General features: G+C 35.2%; 1 long non-coding RNA gene across 1 annotated transcript in view; it reads left to right on the top strand.

Moving 5' to 3' along the window:
* LOC308648536 overlaps positions 1–9,289 on the top strand; it is a 119,228-nt gene extending 109,939 nt beyond the window's left edge. The window contains exons 2-3 of the long non-coding RNA XR_014021850.1: positions 8,239–8,642; positions 9,128–9,289. This is a non-coding gene — a long non-coding RNA (uncharacterized lncRNA). The remainder of the gene's footprint in view (positions 1–8,238; positions 8,643–9,127) is intronic.
* Positions 9,290–24,721: the final 15,432 nt, after the last annotated feature.

The raw sequence follows: 24,721 nt of genomic DNA, 5'->3' as shown, positions 1-24,721 counted from the left end.
TTCCAGTTTATATGCATTTATTTCTGTTTTCCATCTGTTTGTGTTCTCTTGAACCTTTAGTATTATGTTGAATAGGAGTGATATGGTTTAGATATGAGGTGTCCCCCAAAAGCTCATATGAGAAATAATGCAAGAAAGTTTAGAGGTGAAATGACTGGCTCCTGAGAGCCTTAACGTAATCAATGCCTTAATACACTTGAATGGATTAACTGGGTAGTAACTGTAGGTAGGTAAACTGTGGCTGGAGGAGGTGGGTTTCTGGGGGCATGCTTTTGGGGTATGTGTTTTGTCCCTGGTGAACTGAATTTTGTCTCTCTATCTCTGGTTCCTGATTGTCATGTTCTGAGCTGCTTTTCTTCTCCATACCTCTCTACCATGATTGCCCAGAGCAATGGGGTCAGCCATGTATGGACTGAGACCTCTGAAACCATGAGCCCCAAATCAACTTTTCCTTCTCTAAAATTGTTCTTGTCAGGTCTTTTGGACACAGGAAAAAAAAAGAAAAGAAAAAAAAAGAAACAAGGAGTGGTTCTAGCATTCATTCACCCTTACCTTATTCCTGTTCTTAGGAAAAAAGCATTAATTCTTTCACCATTTAATGTGATACTAGCTGTTGGGTTTTTTTGTAGATGCCCCTTATTAGGCAAAGAAATTTCCCTTTATCTTCTTGTTGACTCAAAGTGTCACAAATGGCTTATAGAATTTTTTTAATGCTTTGATATGAATATTGAGATGATCACATAATTTTCCTTCTTTAGTCTGGTGATATGAGGAATTACATTGATTCTCCAGCATTTAACCAGCCTTGCATTCCTAGCAGAAATCCCACTCAGCCATGATATATTATTCTTTCTATGTTACAATATTTGAGTTGCATGTATGTGTATTTTTTTAAATGAAAAAAGCAGGATAATGGTACTATATACCGGTGTGTAATCATTTTAAATATAAAAGAAATACATATTTATAAGAACATTTCTTCCTGATTACTTCAATAGACTTTTCCCCCTAGTTTTCTTTTAGTAAGGGAATAGGTAGCTATGCATATTTTGTTTCAGGTTCCTTAAATTCAAAAACTGGGATAAGCAAGTTCCAGCTCACACAAACCAACTCTTCTAATTAGCTAATAAACTCTGAAATGAATTATTTACATCTTTGACAAAATGGGAAAAGAAAACTGCTCTAAGTTTTGAATGTCATTATAAATGCTAAGAGCAAAGAAAAGAGAGTAGATCTCTGAAATGCAGGCCCTCTCCAGCTGTCTGGGAAGTCTGAAATCTCTGCTTTGAGTATAACCTTAAATAAACATCAGAAAACTCTGATATTTGTAAAGAAATCTCTTTCATCCATTAAAAAAATACTGTGTAGATATAGATATACCCATATATAGGTATGTAGATGGAGCATCAACAATCTTTTGAAAAATTATACTTTGAAATATTTTTCTTTTTATTTTGAGATATTTCTTCCCTGGACAAACAAGCCTTTTTATTTTCTTAAAAGTTAGGAATACGAGTGTCCCTATCCCAGAAACATGCTTTCAAGATTGATACTTTCTAGGTACCACTTCAGACTTATTTTTAGAATTCCAAGAATATGATTTTCCCCCAGGTTTTATTTTAGAAAATGCAGTCCAGTTGCTCTTCACATCCTCATAAAGGAAAGTGGCACAGCTTTCTTTTACATGTGAGGCAGCTCTCAAGATAATGGTCAATTTTGCTAAAGGCCTCCAGGATACTAAGCATGAATTTTTGGAGGAGTTTTGTTGTTGTTGTTCTTGTTTTTTAGGGGTATCCCTTATTCCCAGTCCTGAATTAAGACTATTCTGGGTCTCTCAAAACGTTTGTACAAGAGGATGAACTTCAATGTTTGCATCATTTCCCCTGTTTTATACTCTCCTCGCATAGACTACAGCTGAGAGTTTTAGAGAAAAGGCGCTTTCGGCAAGTGCAAAGTGGTATTGTCATGTTGCTACTGGAGCTGACTCTGAGAGCCAAGAAAATAGGACAGAATAAAAAGGAAGTAAAATAAGTCATAGTGAAACCTTCTCCCTCAGAGGAAGGAAAGCAAACATTGAAATATTGCTTTTTCCTGGCTGCTTATTAAAGGGGAAATTTGCCTACTGTGCTGGAAGAGTCTTTTATTCATCGTTCTGTTGATGTGAAGCATCCAACTGGAGGTTTGTTTTTGTATGCACAACTCATTCTGTTTCTTAAGGTGAATTCAACTGACAAGTGGGTATTGAACAGAGTCAGCATTTCTCTGATTAAAAAAGATGTTGGTTCGTTTTCATCTTCAATAATTTAAATTAGACCCCCTGAAACTGTTCAATTTAAATGTTTGCAGCAAAGTTCATTCACATTTATGAAATATCTGAAGTCATTACTTACATGAGAGTCTTATTTTATATTAGTAATGGATCAACTTTTTAAAGACAAAATGCTACTTGGATATTTTGTGCAACTTAACATAGTTTTTGTCAATTTTGGAAATGTTTAAGTCCAGGGCATTGTAAATTAATCAACTAATATAAAAACCCTGAGTTTATAGGTATAGAATTGTAGTGCCACATTGTGCAATTAAATACCCCATATTCTATTTTCATAAGTCCAGGATCATTGGTCTAAATTACAATTATATAATTTCTGTTATGATTGCTAGTGATTGGTATAATTTGACTAATTATTGTCTAAACAATGGAAGTTGGCTGGGACTCAAACTGCAACAAATGCTTTTTTATGTGAGAGGAACAAGGAAACTGAATGCTTTTTTTTTCTTTTGTCATTCATTGAGGGGATGCAATTAATCATAAATATTGAACTGGGAAGAGGGGGATAGAAAGCTTTCTTTATTTTCCAGGATCATCTTTCTTGGGTAGGATAGAAGGCAACCCTCCAGAGAAAAATAAATGACCATGTTTAGAGAAACATCACTTTGACTGACTAATTGGAAGGATGGTGGGAAAATCCCACAGGAAATGGTCTGGAGGAGCCTGTGACTTTTATAGTCAATACTCTTCTTAGGCAGAGCAAACATTCCTTTTAATGGCATAAAATCCATTTAAATTGAAAATACCATCTGCCTAACCTTCTAATCTGACCACAGGTTCAAGAATAACCATTGCCAGATAAGAAAAGAATAAAATGTTTCATGAAATACAGGGTGAACTTGTGTCTAGACAATAAGAATGTGATTACAAATGAGAATGCTGCCTTTTGAAAAGGTACTTGTACTTCTAGGTAGTTTTATACATTGCATAACTTACTAAAACCTTCTTAGCCTTTCCAGTATTTTCCAGTAATTTCTTTGTCGGTTTTGACCATAAGCTTTGAATAAGTTGATTAAAAGAGAAGTTGGTCGTTGTCACTTTCCAAAGGCTTGAGATCCATGTGCATGCACAGAACCCCACAGAACACCACAACTCAGAATAGAAAGGTTAGGGAAGAAACTAGTGGGTACCATTTAGCTGTTCCCATGAGATCTCAGGAATCACACAGTCTTCCTGGAATTCCTTAGCATCTGTACTGAGGCTGAGAAACACACTGGTCCCTAAAGGTGAGAGATGGGGTATAAGGGAGAAGGTTCTGCTGGAACACCACAAGCTCTCAGTTCATAGTTGGCAGCAAGTTTCTTCCAGGCACATCAGGGCAGTGAGATCTTCCCAAAGAGACATGAATTCTGTCTGTCTTAGGTCCTCTTCTTATAAATTCTAGATGGAGAGTTCTCCCATCTTCCGAAACCCTTTACAAGGAGCTCTAGGACTTGGTATGTGCTCACAAGAACCATAATTCCCTGCCTCTGAACTTTATGTCCTCAATGCTAGAAAAACTTCTATTGAAAGAAATAACAGATTAGGTTGGGCATGTCTTCTATGGTGGTATCACATTACAAAATAAATAGTATGGTTTCTGAAGTACTGCATGTAATAAATTGCCTTTAGTGCAGCACAATATAGTATAAATAAAAACATGAGTTTATTCAAATCTTATTTGAATGTTTTATGTGGCTTACCTTAGATAGGAATGTCTCATTTCCTTGACAACTAATGACAGTTAGGCAGAGATAAACTTACCTTTGTAGAGTTGGACTTGTCAAAGCAAAAGAGAAGTTTCCTTTTATTCTTCACTACTGGAACGTGGCATATCCTGCTGTTTAAATATGACAGATCTGGAACCCAGCTACCTGGGTTAAATTCTGATCCTGCCATTATCAACTACCAATCCTTGGGTAATTTGCTTAATTTTTTGGAGCCTCAGTTTCCTTATCTGAAAAATAGAATGTATAATTATATCTACCTCAAAGGACTGCCATGAAGATTAGCCAAAATCATTCATGTCAAACATTAGCTGCCATTTTCATGATTCTTTTCATCTACTTTGATATTTCTTCTTCTGGCCTCTCAGACACCAGAATTACTTAGAATTATGATTATTCAGAATTATTTAGTCTACCAAAATTCTGAGTACCTAAAGAACAATTCTAGAAAAAGTTATTTACCGTTTAGTTACAAAATAGATACATTTCCAACAAGGACCTATTTTCTTCTCTCTCTTTCCCCTCAGCATTGATAAGATGATATCTTCCAAAGTTGTACAAGTGGGCCCAGAAATTAGGTAAGTAAATGTAAAATTTGCAGGCCAAGCCATAACTTCTGAAGTCATGATTATAGAAGTCCCTGGTCTGCTTTGAACATACTCTTCTCTTTTGTCTTGGTAGAGCAAGGTCTTAGTTCTACCAGCCCTTTTCAGTCTCTTAGAACTGTTTTTTTCACTTCAGAAGATGCAGGAATGTGAGAAGGCAGAAGGAGCCTTGGAACCTACATAGCCTGGTGCCCACTTGGTCATTGATGGCTCATCAGTAGTTCAGTTCTGAAGTTCACAGTTTGAGTTGTGTGTAGATTACAGGTTATTAGCTGGATTTAAAAAAAAAAAAAAACAGAAAAAAAAACAATTATTTGGCTTTTTGTGTTACAGAATTCACAGATGTTATTAAAGGTTAGTATAGAATATTTTTTTTTTAAAGAGAGAGTGAGAGAGGAGAGAGAGAGAGAGAGAATTTTTTAATATTTATTTGTTTTAGTTCTCGGCAGACACAACATCTTTGTTGGTATGTGGTGCTGAGGATCGAACCCAGGCCGCACGCATGCGAGGCGAGCGCGCTACCGCTTGAGCCACATCCCCAGCCCAGTATAGAATATTTTAAAAATTGAATTATTGATCTAAAAAAGTAACATTTTTCATTTTAACTTCTGAGTTTACCTTACAATACAAGTAAATAGGCTGAAGCAATATTAAACTCTTTGACTGCAGCATAAAACATTTTATCTTTCTTGGATGCTACAAGATCATAAACTAAGGAAGTCAAAATCAATTTATGAACTCTCCAAGATCTTCTAAGGAAATAGCTAGTAAATGCATAGAAAACATGTATTTATTCTTATGAAACATACAAAAATAATCTCAGTATACTTCCCTAAGTGACTCTACTATGCAATATAAGTTATGTAAGATTATGAATATATTGAGTTTACTTAATATGATACATTTGGGAATGGGGTATAATTGAAAGATTTGGGGATAAACTAGCATCAATTGAGTTGAAAAGTTCCTCTTTAAATAAGAATTGTTAAATTATACTATAAGATGCTGGAGAAAATATTACACACTATCTAAATATGAAATTAATGTCTCCCTCAACATTGTAATAAGTAGTGCCTTTCAACTTAGTTAATTAATTGAGTAAATTGTTTTAGATGATTCAGATTTTCCACATAATAATATAACTTTTCATTGTTTCTTTTGCCAAATTCTGCTGCTAGATTAGTGTGTTTGAGCAAGCAAATTAGTGCCTCCTAGGAAGGTGTTGCTAAGTCACAGAGCAAAGAGGAATATTTCAAGGAAGTAAACAGTCTTCTGAAGGTGCAACAAGTTCACTTCAAGATTTTCCTTGTAAAGTTGGAACCACAAAGCTCTTCTGCAAGGGGTCTTTCTTCCCATTTGTAAATTGTGACTTCATTTGTACAACTCATTTTACTTACTAAATTTGTCTCCATGGACACTAATCATCCAGTATGCCATACCGTGGGCATTTTTATTCGAGATGTAAATCAGCAATTCTCAACTTGTTTTTAATATCTAGGAGCATGTTAATGTAAATTCGGGGATGTCTACTTCTTAAAAGAAAAAAAAACTCAAAATAATTTTGAACCTCAAGATGCTAATGAAAATTAGAGTAAATGACTGCACAATAATGTGATTTCTAAGATTTAAAATATTATAATATACTTGAAACATTCTTAGCTACATATACAACTAACTGATTAAAGCAATTGGTTGCTAAGCAAACAACTGAATAACCTTGATATAACTGAAGTCATAACTGTTTCCATCTTTGGATTCCCATTCCCTTCCCCCAAACCCATGACATTTGGAGACCTTGAGTTAATATTAGAAATTAGTAAAGAAATTAGACTCTGCTCATACATTTTATCATTGAAATGTTTAGGCTTTATAAACTATCATTTTAAAATGTGGCTTTCTCCAGCTCATTAAAATCATAAATGTGTGATTTTAGAAACTCTCCATTTTGCATTAGAAGAAATAAAGTTCAGAAAATTAAAAGAAATTATTTGTTTTCCAAAATTGTTAGCAATAAAATTTCACCTAGAATCAAGATTTCTCCGAAAAGTATTGTGATTTTTTATCTATACCTGACTATCTCACTGGCATAGCTCTAAATATCTTAAAGTAAGTAAAAAATCAAGGGAATGGCAAATTTAGAAATGACAATTTGGGATAAGGTCTCTGATATTATTTCTCAAAGTGTGATCACTTATATTAATCACTTCAATGCCTATTAAAAAAGTAAATTTCTGTCCAGGTTCAAACCCCAGCACTGAAAAAACAAATATTTTTAAAAATATTAAATTTCTGGACCATTCCTCAGACTTAATAAACCTTAATATCCAGGGGCAAGACCCAGGAATATGCAATTTAAATAGACTTGCTGGGTATAGTGGTACACACCTGAAATCTTGGTGACTCAAGAGAATCACAAGTTTGAGGCCAGCCTTAACAATTTAGAGACCCCACCTCAAAACAAAAAATAATTTAAAAGGCTGTATCTAGCTCAGTGCTAAAGTGCCCCTGAGTTCAAGACCCAGTACTGATGTTAAAATGATGTTAACTCTCTAGGTAATGTTTATGTATACTAAGGCTTGCATTCCATACGCCAGTGTGTTTTATTGGAATATTATTTAAAATGTTTTAAATTGGCATAATACTGTAATACATAGTATATTATAATTATAATATATTCTTCATAATATTATAGTATTATGAAGAAATATGTAATGTCTGAGGTGTTTTACAGAGGAGACCTGTGTTGAAAAGGAAGGGCAAAGAGTTTGAGTTCCAATTCAGACACCACCATCTTGCAATATGGTTCTGGACAAGTTGCTTAACTCTCTGAGCCTCCAATTTTTCTTCTTTAAAATAAGTATAAGACTACCCTTGCAGGATTGCTGAGAGATAATGGATATAAAATATATAAAATACCTGAAGGGGGGGCTCCCAGCAGTAGAGCACTTTGCCTAGCATCCTCAGCACCACATAACAATAAATAAAAAAAAAATATATATATATATATATATATATATATATATATATTTTTTTTAAATACCTGGGAGGTACTAGGCCTGGCATAGTAAAAGGCATACAACTATTAATTACTGTCATTACCTAAGCTAACATAACTATTATTGCCAGGCCTCTCACCCTGCCTTGTAAAGTGAGAATGCACTGAATTCTACATTGTTTCAGACTTAGCTGCCATTTGTAGATTATTTCTGTTCTTTGATCTTCCTCCTATACTCTGTGGCTTCCTGCCTACCTCTTGGCCATTTCACTGTTCATTAGTCACCTCCAGTAGGAAAAGAAAGGGAAAATAAGAAATGCATCTCGAAACATCCATTTTCCTCTTATGTTATTACTTCCAGCATAAGGTTTGGTTTCAGGGAAAGAGGCTGAATTACAGGCCAAAATAGCAGTTTTGAGTTTTGTGAGAGTTTAATTTACCTATTTTTTAGGTAGTCTCTTTTCCTGCTCTTGCAATGGATAAGTAGTGGCCATCCACTTGAAATGCCCTAATTTAAAAGCAGTGTTTTTAACCAACATTGTATGAAAAAAGGATATTTCTAAATGATTCATTTTGAATCATGTTTCTTTTCCTACTTTTTAGGAAAACCAAGAAGATTCAGTTTAAGGAAACTCATTAAGATCCTATGGAGAAAGAACCCAAGTATGAAGTAGGTCAAACTGTCTCCCTGGTCATGCCCTTCAGGCACTGCTGACTGGTTTCTAGCTCAGCAGAGGTAGACCAGGTGTGGATGGATTCCTCCACTGCAGAGCTCCTCAGTTTGGGCTCAAACCCAAGGAGAAGGTGTCTGTGTGGAGCCTATAACCAGGAGTCTCAGATGTCCTGTAAAATGCCCTCAGTTTCTTCAGATTGGGATTTTTCCTCATGAAAAGCTTGATATCCCAGACACCTGACACTGGTTGGAAAGGAGAGTCATAAAGGCAATCACAGGAAGTGAGAGTCTCCAAGTCTCTGGAGGTGGTAACAACCCAAAATATCACACATAGGTGAGTGTGGCAAGAGGGAAAATATTTCTTAACTCTTTTGGTGTGTAGCCAGACTCTGACAGGAGGGCACAGGTTAGAGGTGGCAACTGTCTGGTATTTTCTTTTCCTGACTCCACCTTTGTCAGACCTAGATCCTGATGGACTGTCTGCCTAAGATGTGTGGCAAGACCAATTCACTTGAATGGCAGTTCATCGAGGGCAGGTCTTTTCATTCACTGCACCTGGTACTAGGTGTGGTTTGGAGGAGGTGTTTAATAAAAATTTGTTGAATAAATGGATAAATTAGACATTAGGGTGAAAAGATGTTTGTTGAAAGAGAAAGGAAGGAAGGAAGGAAGGAAGGAAGGAAGGAAGGAAGGAAGGAAGGAAGGAAGGAAGGAAGGAAGGAAGGAAGGAAGGAAAGGTAAAATAGAAAAGAGAAATTATGGGATAATGACTGACTTGGTTTAGCAAATCTGATTATCTGAAGAAAACTCCCTTTTCAGATAGAAGAAGGCATATGAAGTTCCTACTACTGCTAGACCTTCTAAATGCTGATGACTGATTGGATTGGAAAATAATGATAACAGTAATGATGATGAATAATAAAAACAGAAACAGCAACATCTAATATTTATATGGCACTTGCACCATGTGGATTATCTTATCTAATCCATTTGTAAAAGTTAATGAATGATAATAAAAGTATAATGGCACATTGCCACAGCATTAGGAAGCTTGATATAATATGGTATCAAGGACATTTAGTCAAAGGAATGTGATGTTGCAGACAGGTCCTAAAGGCAGCAGCCTAACCTGATTTCTCTAAATAAAAACTATGTGTATACATAGTACATGTACATGCTTGAGTGTGTGAATGCATACATGTAAATGCATAAAGCCTGCTCAAAATTGTTTTGGTAATAACCTGGATTCAGGGAGTTAAGTTGCTAAGTAAAGCTAAGTGTAATTTTTACCTTAATACTACATTTTTCTTATTCAGATCAGTTTTCTGGGTTGTTTCCAAAATCACAAATACAAAGTACATATGCATCTCCAGAAATTTCTCCTTTAGGAAAATGGCAGTATGCCATAAAAGGCGAAATACAGAGCATTAAAAAAAAAAAAAAAAGCTAGCCCTGATTTTGTAGATCTATTTTGTGATCCTTATTTTATCATGTCTGTTTGCTCTTTTAACATTTTGGCTCTTGAAGGTACTTTATTTAAATCCAGTGAAAGCAAACTGGAATGAATGGATTGTAGCGTCCTTGAGTGTGTCTTCTGTGGAAAGGCCATGGACTTTGGAGGAAGACAGACTTGGATGGTTTGAATTCCATCTCTGCTAGTGATCACCCATGTGACCTTGGATAACTTCCTTAGCAATCAGGGTTCTCCTCTGCAAAGTAGAAAGAAATATAACTTTTGAGAAATGTTTTGAGGGTCAACTGAGATAATATATCTTTGCATGTATGTATAGATGTGTATGTAATTACACATACATGAGATATGAACATAATTCCTTCCCTGTAGCATGGTCTGTCTTACCCTCTCAGCGTCCTGCATAATATAGGCAGCCTGATAGCTGGACATCTCCAAAACTTGAGTCTCAGGGCAGCCCCTTCTTTCTCTTTAGACTGTTGTAGCTACATGTAGATTTTGTACACCAGCCTGCTCTCTACATTGTCATAAGCATTATCTTACACACACACACACACACGCACACATGCACACACACACAATTTACTCTACTTGTTTCTTAATTTTCTGCAGCCTACAGAGCAAAGTGTAAGCTCCTTGTTGAAGGATGCAAAACTTCCTCATCTAGCTTTAGATCTGGGACTCCTTTCTTGCTGATCCTGAATTGTTTCTTCAACTTTGCCATGCCTTTGTGTGTGTGTGTGCGCGCGTGTGTGTGTGTGCATTTTTTTGTGTGTGCATTTTGTGTGTGTGTGTGTGTTGTCAGCCTAGAATGGCCTTCCTCTCTTTTCCACACAATGAATATCCACTATTTCTTCTTTCAAGGCAAAGCTCAAATATTAACTTTTCTATGAAACATCTCTGGATTGGGGCTGTAGTTCAGCAGCAGAGTGCTTGGCTAGCATGTATGAGGCACTGGGCTCGACCCTCAACACCACATGAAAATAAACAAATAAAATAAAAGTATGCTGTCCATCTACAACTACAAAAAAATTTTTTTTAAATATCTCTGGATTGCCTGAAACCAAGTCAATCACACCCCTTTATGTCTTTTTGGCTCCCATAATTCTTTGTTTACATCTCTATCATAACAGCATTATGTGATAATTAAAATACAAACACACCAACAATGCCAATTTCTAGATGTGTGATCTTGGACAAATACTTAACTTGTATTGCTGTCTTTATTTGAAAAATGAAGGCAATATTAGTACTTACCTGATGGAGTTGTTTTAAGTATTAAATGAGATAATCCACATAAAGCACATAGTATAGTACTTGGAACATGGTAACTGTAGAAAGTGTTCAGTAGTATCTCCGTTATAATAATCTCTTATAGGTCTTTGTTAATCTGTAAGATACTTCAGTTTTGCATCTGTACTATCTAGCCCAAAGCCCAGAACACAATAGGTATCTAATATGTTTGTTGAAAGGGAAGAAGGAAAGGAAAGCTACCTTTCATCTTCATTAGCAAAGAGAAAATGTTAAACTATGCAGTATTTATGAGGAAGGCTCATTAACTATCCTTTCTGTCACCCTTTAGTTAATACTTATAGAGCTTCAGTTTCACCAGCTATAAAATGTCAGTGACCCCCCAACCCCTGCCAATCTTATAAGATACAACATGCAAAAATTACAAGGCTTTAATGCCTCTAGATATTTCTTGGCTGTAGAAATTATACCAATACTGCTCTTCCCCAAAAAAAGGGGAGAAAAATTATGTCTAATTTTAAGAATGCATATGAGCTGTGAATTTTTAAAAATCTGGTAAAACAGAGGTCAGATAAGTCATTCAGTAGCATTTCTAGAGTCCTCCAAATGCTATATGTAATGTCAAAACTTTTGTTTTAATGAAATTCAGTTATCCAATTATCAATTCTTTTCTATTCTGAGTTAAATGTTACTGAAATGAGATTTTTCTTCTTATACTTGAAATTCAAAACTCAATTATCAAAAACAAACATTGTATTTCATTGTAATGAACTATATCAACTTCCTTTTTTCCATCTATTTAAAAGTGAGCTTTGGCAATTGATACCAAGAGTTTTAAGTATTAAGTCAGTTCATCCAACCTAGTTTATAATTTACCATCCTAATAGCTCTGCTGATTATTTCTTAAGCACTTTGAAAAAAATTTAAAACTATTTTTTTCTGAAATTCATGCTATGCATTCTTCCAAGCCTTTTCCTACATAGTAAATTTTTATTTTGCAAAAGGAAGATAAAAATACCTATGCTGAGCCTTTGTTGAAGGTTTAAATGTGAAGGTTAAGTGAAAAATATACATAAAAAATGTAATGTAGTGCTTAGTAGATGCCCATTAAATTTTATTTTGTTTCTCATTGGAATGTTGTTTATGACACCATGTTTTACTTAGGTTCATTTGTTTACATATGGGTTTACTCCACTTATAATGCAAGCTCATCCAAGGCAGGGATTTGTGCCATGCTTGGTTTTGGATTCCTGGCACCCGGCACACTGCTTGACACATAATAGATATTTAATACATATTTATGGAAGGCAGGCAGACAGACATGTGGGGTAGGGGAAAAAAGAAAAGGAAAGGAGGAGAGAGAGAGAAGAAAGGAAAGTATTAAGTACTAGGAAAAGCTGAATATCATGGATAAAATCCCTATATCATTCAAGTTATTTTAATTATTTATGTTTTATCATAATAATTCTAAGAAATTATAGCATTACAAAACATATTTGAATACTACTTTATAGTTTTGAATGAAAACTGATATATACCCTTTTTGTTTTATGCCTCTATATATGAACAAGCATTACTGAATGAAAATTGCTTGTCAAAAATGTAGCAAATGTGAGATGGGGCTGTGAGTTTGATGGCATGTGTCATTTATCTCTGCAAAATGTGAGGAGTGCCACCATGTTTCAGTTCTCTTCTATGCACTTAGAAAACTTTGCTGTCTGCAATCTACTTGTTCTGTGACCTAGTCAAAAAGATTTATCACAAGTAAAATGCATATGTTTGATGCCTTTTTAGTGACATGTTTGACACATAGTACAAAATGATGCAATCTGTATACTGTAAAGTTACAGTGTATACAAATCAGAGATGTTGTGCTTTGGGGTTACATAATTCCCTGTTTGAAAATATTTCATCTGATATCAGGAAAAGAAGCAGCTGGTACTAAGATAGTTTCAGCCTTCTCAAGTACCCCTTCCTTAATGTGTGCTTTGGACCCTAACTTTCTTTTTCTTTTAGGCTTCTGGTTGTTATTCTTATTCTTTGCTCTTGGTTAACAATTGATACATTCTGGCTGGGGATGTGGCTCAAGCGGTAGCGCGCTCGCCTGGCATGCGTGCGGCCCGGGTTCGAGCCTCAGCACCACATACAAACAAAGATGTTGTGTCCGCCGAGAACTAGAAAATAAATATTAAAAATTCTCTCTCTCTCTCTCTCTCTCCTCTCTCACTCTCTCTTTAAAAAAAAAAAAAACCTTGATGCATTCTGATTGTGTGTGTGTGTGTGTGAAGTTTTAATCATAAAAATTTACATAATACAAAACGAAGTATCATATTCCCTTTTGCTGTTCCCTATCTCATTTCTTTGTAATCCATCCATGTTCTGCTACATCCTTCCAAACCTTTTCCTGTATATTAAATTTAAAAATATATGTACACATTTCTAGATATAATCTCCAGCTATGTATATTATTTATCAACATACTTTTCACTTACTGTCTTGTAGATCATTTCACATACATTGAGATGTCATTATGAAGAGCAAAAGCTTCTTGGGCTGGGGTTGTGGCTTAGCAGAAGAGCACTCGCGTAGCATGTGCAAGGCCCTGGGTTCGATCCTCAGCACCATATAAAAATAAAGAAATGAAGATATTGAGTCCAACTACAACTAAAAAATAAATATTAAAAAAAAAAGCTTCTCGGGCTGGGGATATGGCTCAAGTAGTAGCGCGCTCGCCTGGCATACGTGAGGCACTGGGTTCGATCCTCAGCACCACATAAAAATAAAATAAAGATATTGTGTCCACCTAAAGCTAAAAAATAAATATTAAAAAAAAAGCTTCTCAAACAGAAGGGAAACAAAGGAGTGATCAAGCCCATTTTGTTAATTCAATCACAAAGTTTAATAATGTCTAAATATTTGGGGTTTCCTCAGAACAAGATTTGTTTTAAAGATAAATTTAGTTTAAGTTTTATATGTATTCTATCATATGCCACATTGAAGGAGTTTAATGATTTAAATTAAATATTCACTTAAAAATTATCCCATAACATGGATTTGAAGGGACAGGCAAAAATGAAACAAAGTCCTTCTCAGTAGATTAGACAATTACAATCTGATTCTATTGAATCCCACCAAATGATTGATGCTAAATTTAATATGCATTATTACCATATGGTATTTTGTTGTTGTTGTTTTTTTTTTTTTTTTTTTGGTTTTGGAAGGGGAACAAATGCTTCCATTATTTCCTTTGTGTTAGAGAAAGGGAGGCATCTAAGGATTCTAAATTTTTAATTGAATCTTTAAGTGCTGAAAATGAGAAATTTAGGATACAATCCCATTGATCATGTTTTGTTTTTTTGGTACTGGGGATTGAACCCAGGAGCACTTCACCTCTGAGCTATATCCCTAGTCCTTTTTATTTTTTGAGACAGGGTTTCACAAAGTTGCTGAAGCTGGCCTTGAAATTTTGATTCTTGTGCCTCAACCTTCCAAATTGCTAGTATTATAGGTATGCACTACCATACCCAACTTGGATCATATTTTGAATATATATATATATACACACACACACACACACACATACACATACACACACACACACACACATACATACACACACACACACACACACACCACACACACTTTTTCAGTACTGGTAATTGAACTCAGGGTCCCTCTACCATGAGATACATCCCTAACCCTTTTAATTTTCTTTATGAGACTTGGTCTGCTAAATTGCCAGAGTAACCTTGAACTTGCAATCCTCTTGTCTCAGCCTCCTGAGTCACTGGGATTATAGGCATATACTACCATACCTCTCTACATTATATCATTAAAAGGTCATGGAGATTTCAAAAAAATAAAAGTATATTATAACCTCTCAAATATGAAGTTACAAATAATTTTCAAAGGGGGTTGAGTAACCAAGGCAGTAGAGTTTTGGAAAATTATTGGACAATGGCTTAAATTATGAGCTATACCTCTTGTACTTTTCATGTATTCTCTCTGTACCCCCTCACCCCCTAAACCTATCCTGTCTGCTGTGGTCACAAATGAAAGTTAACCTTCTTTATCACATTTATAGGTAAGCTTATGCTATAGCTTCAAAAATCAGAAATTTTTAAAGTGGAAATCGGTACTCGGAGACCACAAATTCTTTTCTCTGGTTTAAAGCAATAAAACTCTGAGTTGTAATCTAGTGTAACCATCAGTCATCTGTCTTTCTAAATGATTCCCAATGAGTTTTTTTTCTTTTTTCCTTTAATTTTGAAGATAATGATGGGTGATGAAAACAGATGAGATTAAATCAAATCAAAATTCAAATAAAAGTCTCCCACACCCAGGCCCAAGTGCCCATTTCTTGACCCTTACCTGTTAATCATGACAACCCGTTCTGATCCTTTAGACTCTGAGCACCATCACCCCCTTGAGGAAGCCTTCTTCAGTATACCTCCACTCCCAGGGGACAGTGTTGGTCTCTCATGAGTATCACTGTAGCTTGGCATTGTTTTTCTGTTTGTCTCCTACATTCAACACATGTCTCCAGTACCAAGCACAACATCCAGCACTCAGTGACTGTTGGCTAAATGAATGGGTCAGTGAACAACTGACAAAATAAGCCAATTATTCCTTTCTTAGGTGTCAAAAGTAATTTTAATCTAGAGGAATAAAGATGGTTTAGAAGTCCCTAGCTGCTTTCTGAGTCCACATTAAAGTTATACTCATTTTACTTGTTCTTTTCAAAGTGACTATGTAAGTGGTATTATGGTTTGGATTTTAAATGATCCCCCAAAGGCTCAGTTACCAGCTTATGGCACTGTTGAGAGGTGGTGAAACTTCAGAAGGTTGGGCCTAGTGGAAGAGAGTTAGTTCATTGTGGGTGTGCCCTTGAAGCAAATATTGGGATTCTAGCCTCCCTGCCCCCTTCTGATTCCTAGCTGCCAGGACAGACTTTCTCTTTGCCATGTTCTCTGCCATGATGTACTGTGCCACCAGAGGCCCAAAGTAATGAGGCTAAGCAACCACAGATTGAATCCATAAGCCAAAGTGAATCTCCTCCTTATAAACTGATTTTCTTAGATATTTTGTCACATCAACAGAAAGCTGAATAACACAAGGAGTTAACCATTACTTTGGAAAATGACTACTGCATGATTCAGTGGTCATTGATCACACAATGGCATCATGACAGCAATTGTCCATCCACCATTTGGTAATTTGCTGGATTCTCACTCAGCCCATAGAAACAATTCCAAAGGTTTGTTTCAGGGTTCTCTGATCAACTGGACTTGGCCAAACTGATGTATAAATTTTAATTTTGAGTGGGGCGGTGAGGGTTAGTATCAAGAAACATTCCAAATTTTGTGTGTGATTTGTATTCAGGTTTGATTGCCCTTTCTTATTTGTTAGGATGAGTGTAAGAATGATAAAGCCTAGCGCTGGAGTTGTAGCTCAATGGTGGAGTGCTTGCCTAGCATGTGTGAGGCATTGGGTTCAATTCTCAGTACCACATGTAAATACATAAAATAAAGATCCAACACAACTAAAAAAAATTACAAAAAAAAAGAATGATGAGGCCTATATTAGTATGCTATGAAAACTGCTAAACAGTGGTACTTGGAAAAATGGCTAAGTGTGTGCACTTTTGTAAAAGTCATTAAACTGAAACAGGATTAGCAAAAATTTAGGGTTCAAGATTAGCATAGAAATTAATTTCTGAACAAGCAGGTTGTCTTGTTTCATTTAATTGTTTCCTGTGTGATTATGTAAAGATAAAATTAATTTCTAATTTTTTTAGCAGTACTGGGGATTGAACACAGGGTCTTGCATATGCTACGTGAGCGCTGTGCCATTGAGCTGCAGCCCCATCCCTGAAATTAATTTCTGATTTTTTTTCTTTTAACCTTGAAAACTAGTAGCGTGTCTCAACTTCTTATTTGTGTCTGTGTCTAGAATCCCATCTGGTATCCTCTTCATCATCCAGTGGCCAATCAAGAGCCTATTTATACCCTGAGTTTCTGACTAGTTACTTCTGACCCTAATTATCTCATGCAGCACTTTCCAGTTTGTATCTGAACCATTTCCTACTCAGTATATTTTTAGGAAGCTCCTCCTCTGCTGACTCTGCCAAGCAATCCTGGGAATGCTTCTTGAAGAGACTGTTCACAGCCTTGAATTTGAAAATGCTTAATCAGGATTCAAAGCCTGCTTCACTGGTATGGAGGGTTGTTTTCTGTGAATGCATCAATCTCCACACAGAAGAGTGACTTTGAAGGGGACTAACCCCTCATGGAGGCCTACAATGTGGTTCCATCCTCATACTTCACTCAGGAATGACACTGATGAAAAGAAGGAAGGGCTGAGGTGACACAAGCCTCAATACTGTACACTTGGCTCTGTGGATGTTTTCTGGTTTAAGTTTCGCATGTTTTAGACCCCATTTCTCTCCTTTCCATTAACTGCTAACCCCCTGGACCTTTATCATGCCTATCTCATCTTAAAAGGATTCCTTAGTTTCTTACTCAATATAATTTTTTTTATATGTGGTTGAAATACAAACATACTAAACCCTTGTTAAACTGGTACTGATTTATTCTGGACAATAGCTCTATTGCTCCTAAAAAGAGAAAGCTACTCTTCCCAGCATGTTAGGTGCTCACTTGCTTTTAAAACATTCGCTATCCTCTTTCTTGAAGTAGAAATCTCTTCATTTCTAGACCCCCCGGTGTTTTAGAATTGAAAAAAAAAAAAGGTTTCCTATATAACTATAGTATAGTGAAAAATAAAATATATTCCAATGGCCACATAAAATATTCACTGAGAGTTCCAAATGAGAAGAGATGTGTGTGTGAAATTTTGATATTATATAATTGTGTATAAAGTTACATTAGTTTTATATAAAAACTCATTTTAGGAAAAACATGGTCAAAGACTAAAATCAATACTAACAATAAATCTAGAATCATATTACTGAAGAAAAGTAAACATATCAAATAGGTCTATAAACATTAAACGTGACTGGATAGTTTTAAATTAAACAGTATGATAATTTATTGAAATTTACTAAGAACAGCACTTATTAGAATTTTACTAACTCATTAACTCTAAAATTTTTCCTGCAAATATTATTTATATTAGCAATAATAGTATTAATATTAAATTAATATTTTAAGGTACCATTCAACATTTAAAAAGCATAAAAAACCTGGTACAACAGCATCATGATCTTAATCAGTTATACTCAAGTAACATAAACTAGACAAATACTGACTTAATGGCATCAGTAATTAAGAAAGTGATAATTTTGGAGAAGAAAATCATCTACAGTTATTATTTCAATACTTACTCATTGCTGTGAAGACAGCATAAACAGATTCCTTGAGTATGCTTTACAGAATTCATCTCCTAATGAGAGCCCGAATCTGAACTCTGTCACTACCTTACTTGCTATGGGATCCTTTGGAGAGACTCCTTTGGAGAGACTCCATCTGTTTCTGTCTATAAATTGCTCAGATTATGGAATTTTTGTCATAGCAACCCAAATGGACTAAGACATTGACTAAATGAAATGCTAGTGAAAGCATTAAAAGTAGACATGTTGAACATTTATCATGGAGTCACTAAACATAAATGTATAGGAATACTGATAAATCTTTGATAAAAACAACTTCTCTAGCACAGAAAGCATATTAATATTGCTACATGTTGACACTTAAGTCCACATATGACATTTAAATCCAGCTGTGTATGGGTGCTAAATAAAGGACCTGATATAATCAAAGCTTTAGAGCTCAAAGCATTCTAAAAGATCAGCTAGTCCAATCTCCTTATTTTGCAGATGAGAAAATTAAGCTTTAAAAAAAGAGATGTTTTTCTCATGTATTCAGGGAGTTACTACAGATCCAGGAATGATGAGCTCCAGTTGTTAATTTCAACATGTGGATTCGAATCTCTGAGAATACTGACTTTTACTTGGGACCCTTAAATATACATACTAAACACTGTCTAGATACTTAACATACCATATTTTATGGGTATAATTTTTCAAATGTGAGTAAATGCCACTGGTATTAACAAAATCTACTTATTCTTAAGTATGAAATATGTGGTATTTTGTTGTTGCTATTTTATATTTGTCAAAATATTATATGAAAACCATTGAAATTCTTTGAAGTGAATATGAAACTTTGGGGAACCATGGCACAATATCCCTTCTACTATTTATTAACACTTTGAATAATTCAAGATGTCACAAATACGAAGGGGATAATGATTTAATCCTTCGTTTATTTTTTAGTGTTGTTATTAGTTATGGGAACAGAAGACCAGTATTGCTGATGTAAAAGTTAGTCTGAGATTAAGAACTCAGACAAGTAACACAATGAAACAATATCATAGATAAGTGCTCTGACCCGGTGTGTACAGCATGCCACTGGAGCATTGTTTACATCTGGTCATACCAAGTAAAAAACAAGTTTATAGGCATATTAAAACACATGGAACATTTTATTTTATTGGCATCTTTCACTTGGCAAGAGAGGTATCATGGGAACACCCGTCTAGTCTTTTATCCTGACTTAACCAGCAACATGCCTGTTTTTTATTTTAATTGGCACATAAAAGTCATACATATTGGGGTACCATGTGATGTTTTGATACAAGTAGGTACATTTTATAATATCCCAATCAAATATTTGTCATTTCTTTATGATGAAAACATTAAATTCAGCTTTTTTGAAATTAAATAGTATATTATTATCTATAGTCATCCTACGACTATGCAGTAGAAATATCATTTTTCCTGAATATATCTTAGTATTCATTCACCAATCTTTCCTCATTGTTCCTTCTCCTTTATTTTCCCCAGCATCTGGTAACTATTATTCTACTCTCAATTTCTATTAGATCAACTTTTTTAGATTATATGTATTTGTCTTTCTTGGACTGGCTTATTTCACTTGACATAATAATGTCATTTACGTCCATATTATTTTTTTAAATGACAACATTGCACTATTTATGCCTGAATAGTATTCTACGTGCATTAGCATGTGCATGTGTTTCACATTTTCTTTATCCATTCACCCTTACATGGACATTCAGGGTTTTTTTCTATTTCTTGGCTGTTGTGAATGGTGCTGCAGTAAACATGGAAATGTGAAGGTCTCATCAATAGGCTGATTTCATTTCCTTTGGATTTATACTCAGTAGTGGGACTCCTGGATCTTATGATCATTCTCTTTTCAGTTTTTCAAGGAACTTCCATACTATTTTCCCTAAGGCTGTACTAATTTACGTTCTCACCAACAATGTGTAAAGATTCTCCTTCTCTATGCTCTTTCCAGTACCATTTACTTTTTGTCTTTTTGTCTAACAGGTGCAAGGTGGAATCTCAATGTGATTTTACTTTGCATTGCCTTAAAATTCATATGGAACCACAAAAACAATCCCAAATATCTAAAGTAATCTTAAGCAAAAAGAAGAAAGAAGGAAACATTACACTACCTGACTTCAAAATATACTACAAAGCCATAATAATCAAAACAGCATGGCATTGGCTGGGGTTGTGGCTCAGTGGCAGAGTGCTTGTGTCACACATGTGAGGCACTGGGTTAGATCCTCAGCCTCACATAAAAGTAAATAAATATTTATTTTGTTTATTTATTTATTTATTTTTATAGAGATAGATATATAGATATATATTTTTAAAAAAACATCATGGCAGACACACACATAGACTAGTGGAATAGAATACAGAGTCTAGAAGTAAACCTATGAATCTACAGCCAACTGATTTTCAGCAGAGATGCTAAACGCATGTACTGGGAGAAAGGACAGTCTTATCAATAAATAGTGCTGGGAAAATTGGTTATTCACATACAGAAGAATAAAACTAGACCTTTATCTTTATATATATATATATATATATATATATATATATATATATATATATATATATAAATCAACTCAAAATAGATTAGACTTAAATGTAAGACCATAAACTATGAAACTACCAGAAGAAAACGTAGGACAAAGGCTGTAGGATGTTGGAATGGGCAAGGATTTTTTTTTTTTAACAAGACTCCAAAAGCACAGAGGGAAAAAAAAAGGCAAAAGTATATAAATGGAATTATTGCAAACTAAACAACTCCTGCACAACAAAGGACACAATAGAATCAAGAGACAACCTACAGAATGGGGGGAGATATTTGCATACTATATATCTGGTAATATACAAAATACATATGGAATTCAGTGATTAAAAAAACAAGCAATCTTATTTAAAAATGGACAAATGAGCTAATAACACATTTCTCAAAAGACATATAAATAATCAACAGGTACATGAAAATGAATGTTCAACATCACTAATCTCTCTGATTTTTAAAAACCTCTACAGAAGCCTGCAAAACCTTACAGAATTTTTAAAACATCAGCACTGTAAGGACATCATCTTTCTTTTTAACTACGGCAGTGTAAGCTCATTTCCTTTTATTCATTCTTCATTGCCTCATTTATATGCTTAAAAATAGTTTTCCTTTTCTCAAGCAAAAGAATCCAAGTTACTTCAACTCTTATAGTGTGTATTTCCCATAAAATCAGAGCACTCAGAAGTATTTGTACTAAATTGTGCTCAATGTAGAGAAAGCAGCACATCACTAGATCAAAACATTCCACCACGAGTCTGCACAAAGGCAGGGTTTGAATGTGCCAAGGTTTTCCCTCCAGAACCTTGACAAGGGTGCTGAAATGCAAACCTTATTACCATTCAACAAATCAAGGGGGAATTCATAGTCAGAATGTTCTTAGTGTTTTCTCTGCTATTATATTCAGTAGGTTCCATGCTTACCTTATGTATGTTCCTTGTCCCCATTAGCTTTCATGAGTTTTACCAGCATGTCAAAATAGACTGACTCTCCATATATGGAGAGCTGCCACTAGCTGTATTTCTCAAGAAACAAGAAAAAAACCCAGATCTTTTTTAAGGCCTCCTCTCTAGAATCTGTCCCTCAGTTTCTCTTTGCATTAAAAATACTTGGGGTGCAAATCAATTTTTGTATTTGAAAGAAAAAGTAAGATTTATTTTTAGGGCTGGGGATGTGGCTCAAGCGGTGGCGCGCTCGCCTGGCATGCGTGAGGCCCGGGTTCGATCCACAGCACCACATACCAACAAAGATGTTGTGTCCGCCGAAAACTAAAAAAATAAATATTAAAAAAAAAAGATTTATTTTTAGGCTAACAATTTGGACACCCAGAAAATTGTAGTTCTTGTTTAAACAATTTTAGAAATAATACATATTGCTAAAAGATTATAAATATTATTTGCATTGAATCATCTAATATGTACAAATATTGTTTTTAATTCTGGAATCTCTGAATTTATTTAAAAGGGTCAATGCTTTAAGTATTTAACTGTATTATGACTTTATTTTCTTAACTACTATGACTACTTGCTTCTGCTGCTACTACTATTAATACCACCAAGAAAACTTGCTGTGTAAGAATTTTGTCTCCCTTGTCTTAAAACACCTCCCTTTATCACATTCCTTGGAATGTCCTGTGAAAAGTTTAGTAACATTGAAGGAAATGGAAACAGTATATGAGGGAGGGATGGCTTTTTTGAAATGGAATTTGTGGAATGCCCTTATTTTGGATGAGATTCAGACTGCTAAATTCCACAGAAACCCAAACAAAAACAGTTGTATGCCAGTTAAAACAAGACTTCACTCAGTCTCAGAATGGCCTGTGTCATCTGGTGGTAGGGCCCTAACCTGAAGACTACAAAAAAACCAAAACCACAAGACTACAAATGTGACAATAGAAGAGAAAAACAACACAGTTGATGCAAAGTACCTCTGACATTCAGAATGTGGGCTTTGAAAACACCCTAATCAGAAAACTGGTTTGAGGGGCTGGGTTTGTGGCTCAGTGGTAAAGTACTTGCATAGCATGTGTGAGGGTTCAATTTTCAACACTGAATATAAATAAATAAATAAATAAATAAATAAATAAATAAATAAATAAAAGATCCATCAACAACTAATAAAAATATTCTTTTTTTTTTACATTTTTTTTGTTGGTTGTTCACAACATTACAAAGCTCTTGACATATTATATTTCATACATTAGATTGAAGTGGGTTATGAACTCCCAATTTTACCCCAAATGCAGATTGCAGAATCACGTCAGTTACACATCCACAATTTTACATAATGCACTAATAGTAATTGTTGTATTCTGCTACCTTTCCTATCCCCTACTATCCCCCCTCCCCTCCCCTCCCATCTTCTCTCTCTACCCCATCTACTGTAATTCATTTCTCTCTTTGTTTATTTTCCCATTCCCCTCACAACCTCTTATATGTAATTTTGTTTAGCAATGAGTGTCTCCCTTCATTTCCATGCAATTTCCCTTTTCTCTCCCTTTCCCTCCCATCTCAAGTCTCTGTTTAATGTTACTCTTTTCTTCCTACTCTTCCTCCCTGCTCTGTTCATACTTGCTCTCATTATATCAAAGAAGACATTTGGTATCTGTTTTTTAGGGTTTGGCTAGCTTCACTAAGCATAATCTGCTCTAATGCCATCCATTTCCCTGAAAATTCTATGATTTTGTCATTTTTTATTGCTGCATAGTACTCCATTGTGTATAGATGCCACATTTTTTTTATCCATTCATCTATTGAAGGGCATCTGGGTTGGTTCCACAGTCTAGCTATTGTGAATTGTGCTGCTATGAACATCGATGTGGCAGTGTCCCTGTAGCATGCTCTTTTAAGGTCTTCAGGGAATAGTCCGAGAAGGGCAATAGCCGGGTCAAGTGGTGGTTCCATTCCCAGCTTTCCCAGGAATCTCCAAACTGCTTTCCAAATTGGCCGCACCAATTTGCAGTCCCACCAGCAATGTACAAGTGTATCCTTTTCTCCACATCCTCGCCAGCACTTGTTGTTGTTTGAATTCATAGTGGCTGCCAATCTTACTGGAGTGAGATGGTATCTTAGGGTGGTTTTGATTTGCATTTCTCTGACTGCTAGAGATGGAGAGCATTTTTTCATGTACTTGTTGATTGATTGTATATCCTCCTCTGAGAAGTGTCTGTTCAGGTCCTTGGCCCATTTGTTGATTGGGTTATTTGTTATCTTATTGTCTAATTTTTTGAGTTCTTTGTATACTCTGGATATTAGGGCTCTATCTGAAGTGTGAGGCGTAAAAATTAGTTCCCAGGATGTAGGCTCCCTATTTACCTCTCTTATTGTTTCTTTTGCTGAAAAAAAACTTTTAAGTTTAATTAAGTCCCATTTGTTGATTCTAGTTGTTAACTCTTGTGCTATGGGTGTCCTATTAAGGAATTTGGAGCCCGACCCCACAATCTGTAGATCGGAGCCAACTTTATCTTCTATCAGACGCAGAGTTTCTGATTTGATATCAAGCTCCTTGATCCATTTTGAGTTAACTTTTGTGCATGGCGAGAGAAAGGGATTCAGTTTCATTTTGTTGCATATGGATTTCCAGTTTTCCCAACACCATTTGTTGAAGATGCTATCCTTCCTCCATTGCATGCTTATAGCCCCTTTATCAAATATAAGATAGTTGTAACTTTGTGGGTTAGTCTCTGTGTCCTCTATTTTATACCATTGGTCCACCCGCATGTTTTGGTACCAGTACCATGCTGTTTTTGTCACTATTGCTCTGTAA

The sequence above is a fragment of the Spermophilus citellus genome (assembly GCF_964194105.1).
Source record: "Spermophilus citellus genome assembly, chromosome: 4".
Taxonomy (NCBI): Eukaryota; Metazoa; Chordata; class Mammalia; order Rodentia; family Sciuridae; genus Spermophilus; species Spermophilus citellus.
The sequence above is the reverse complement of the archived record's forward strand: the minus strand, read 5'-3'. Positions and strand labels throughout refer to the sequence as shown.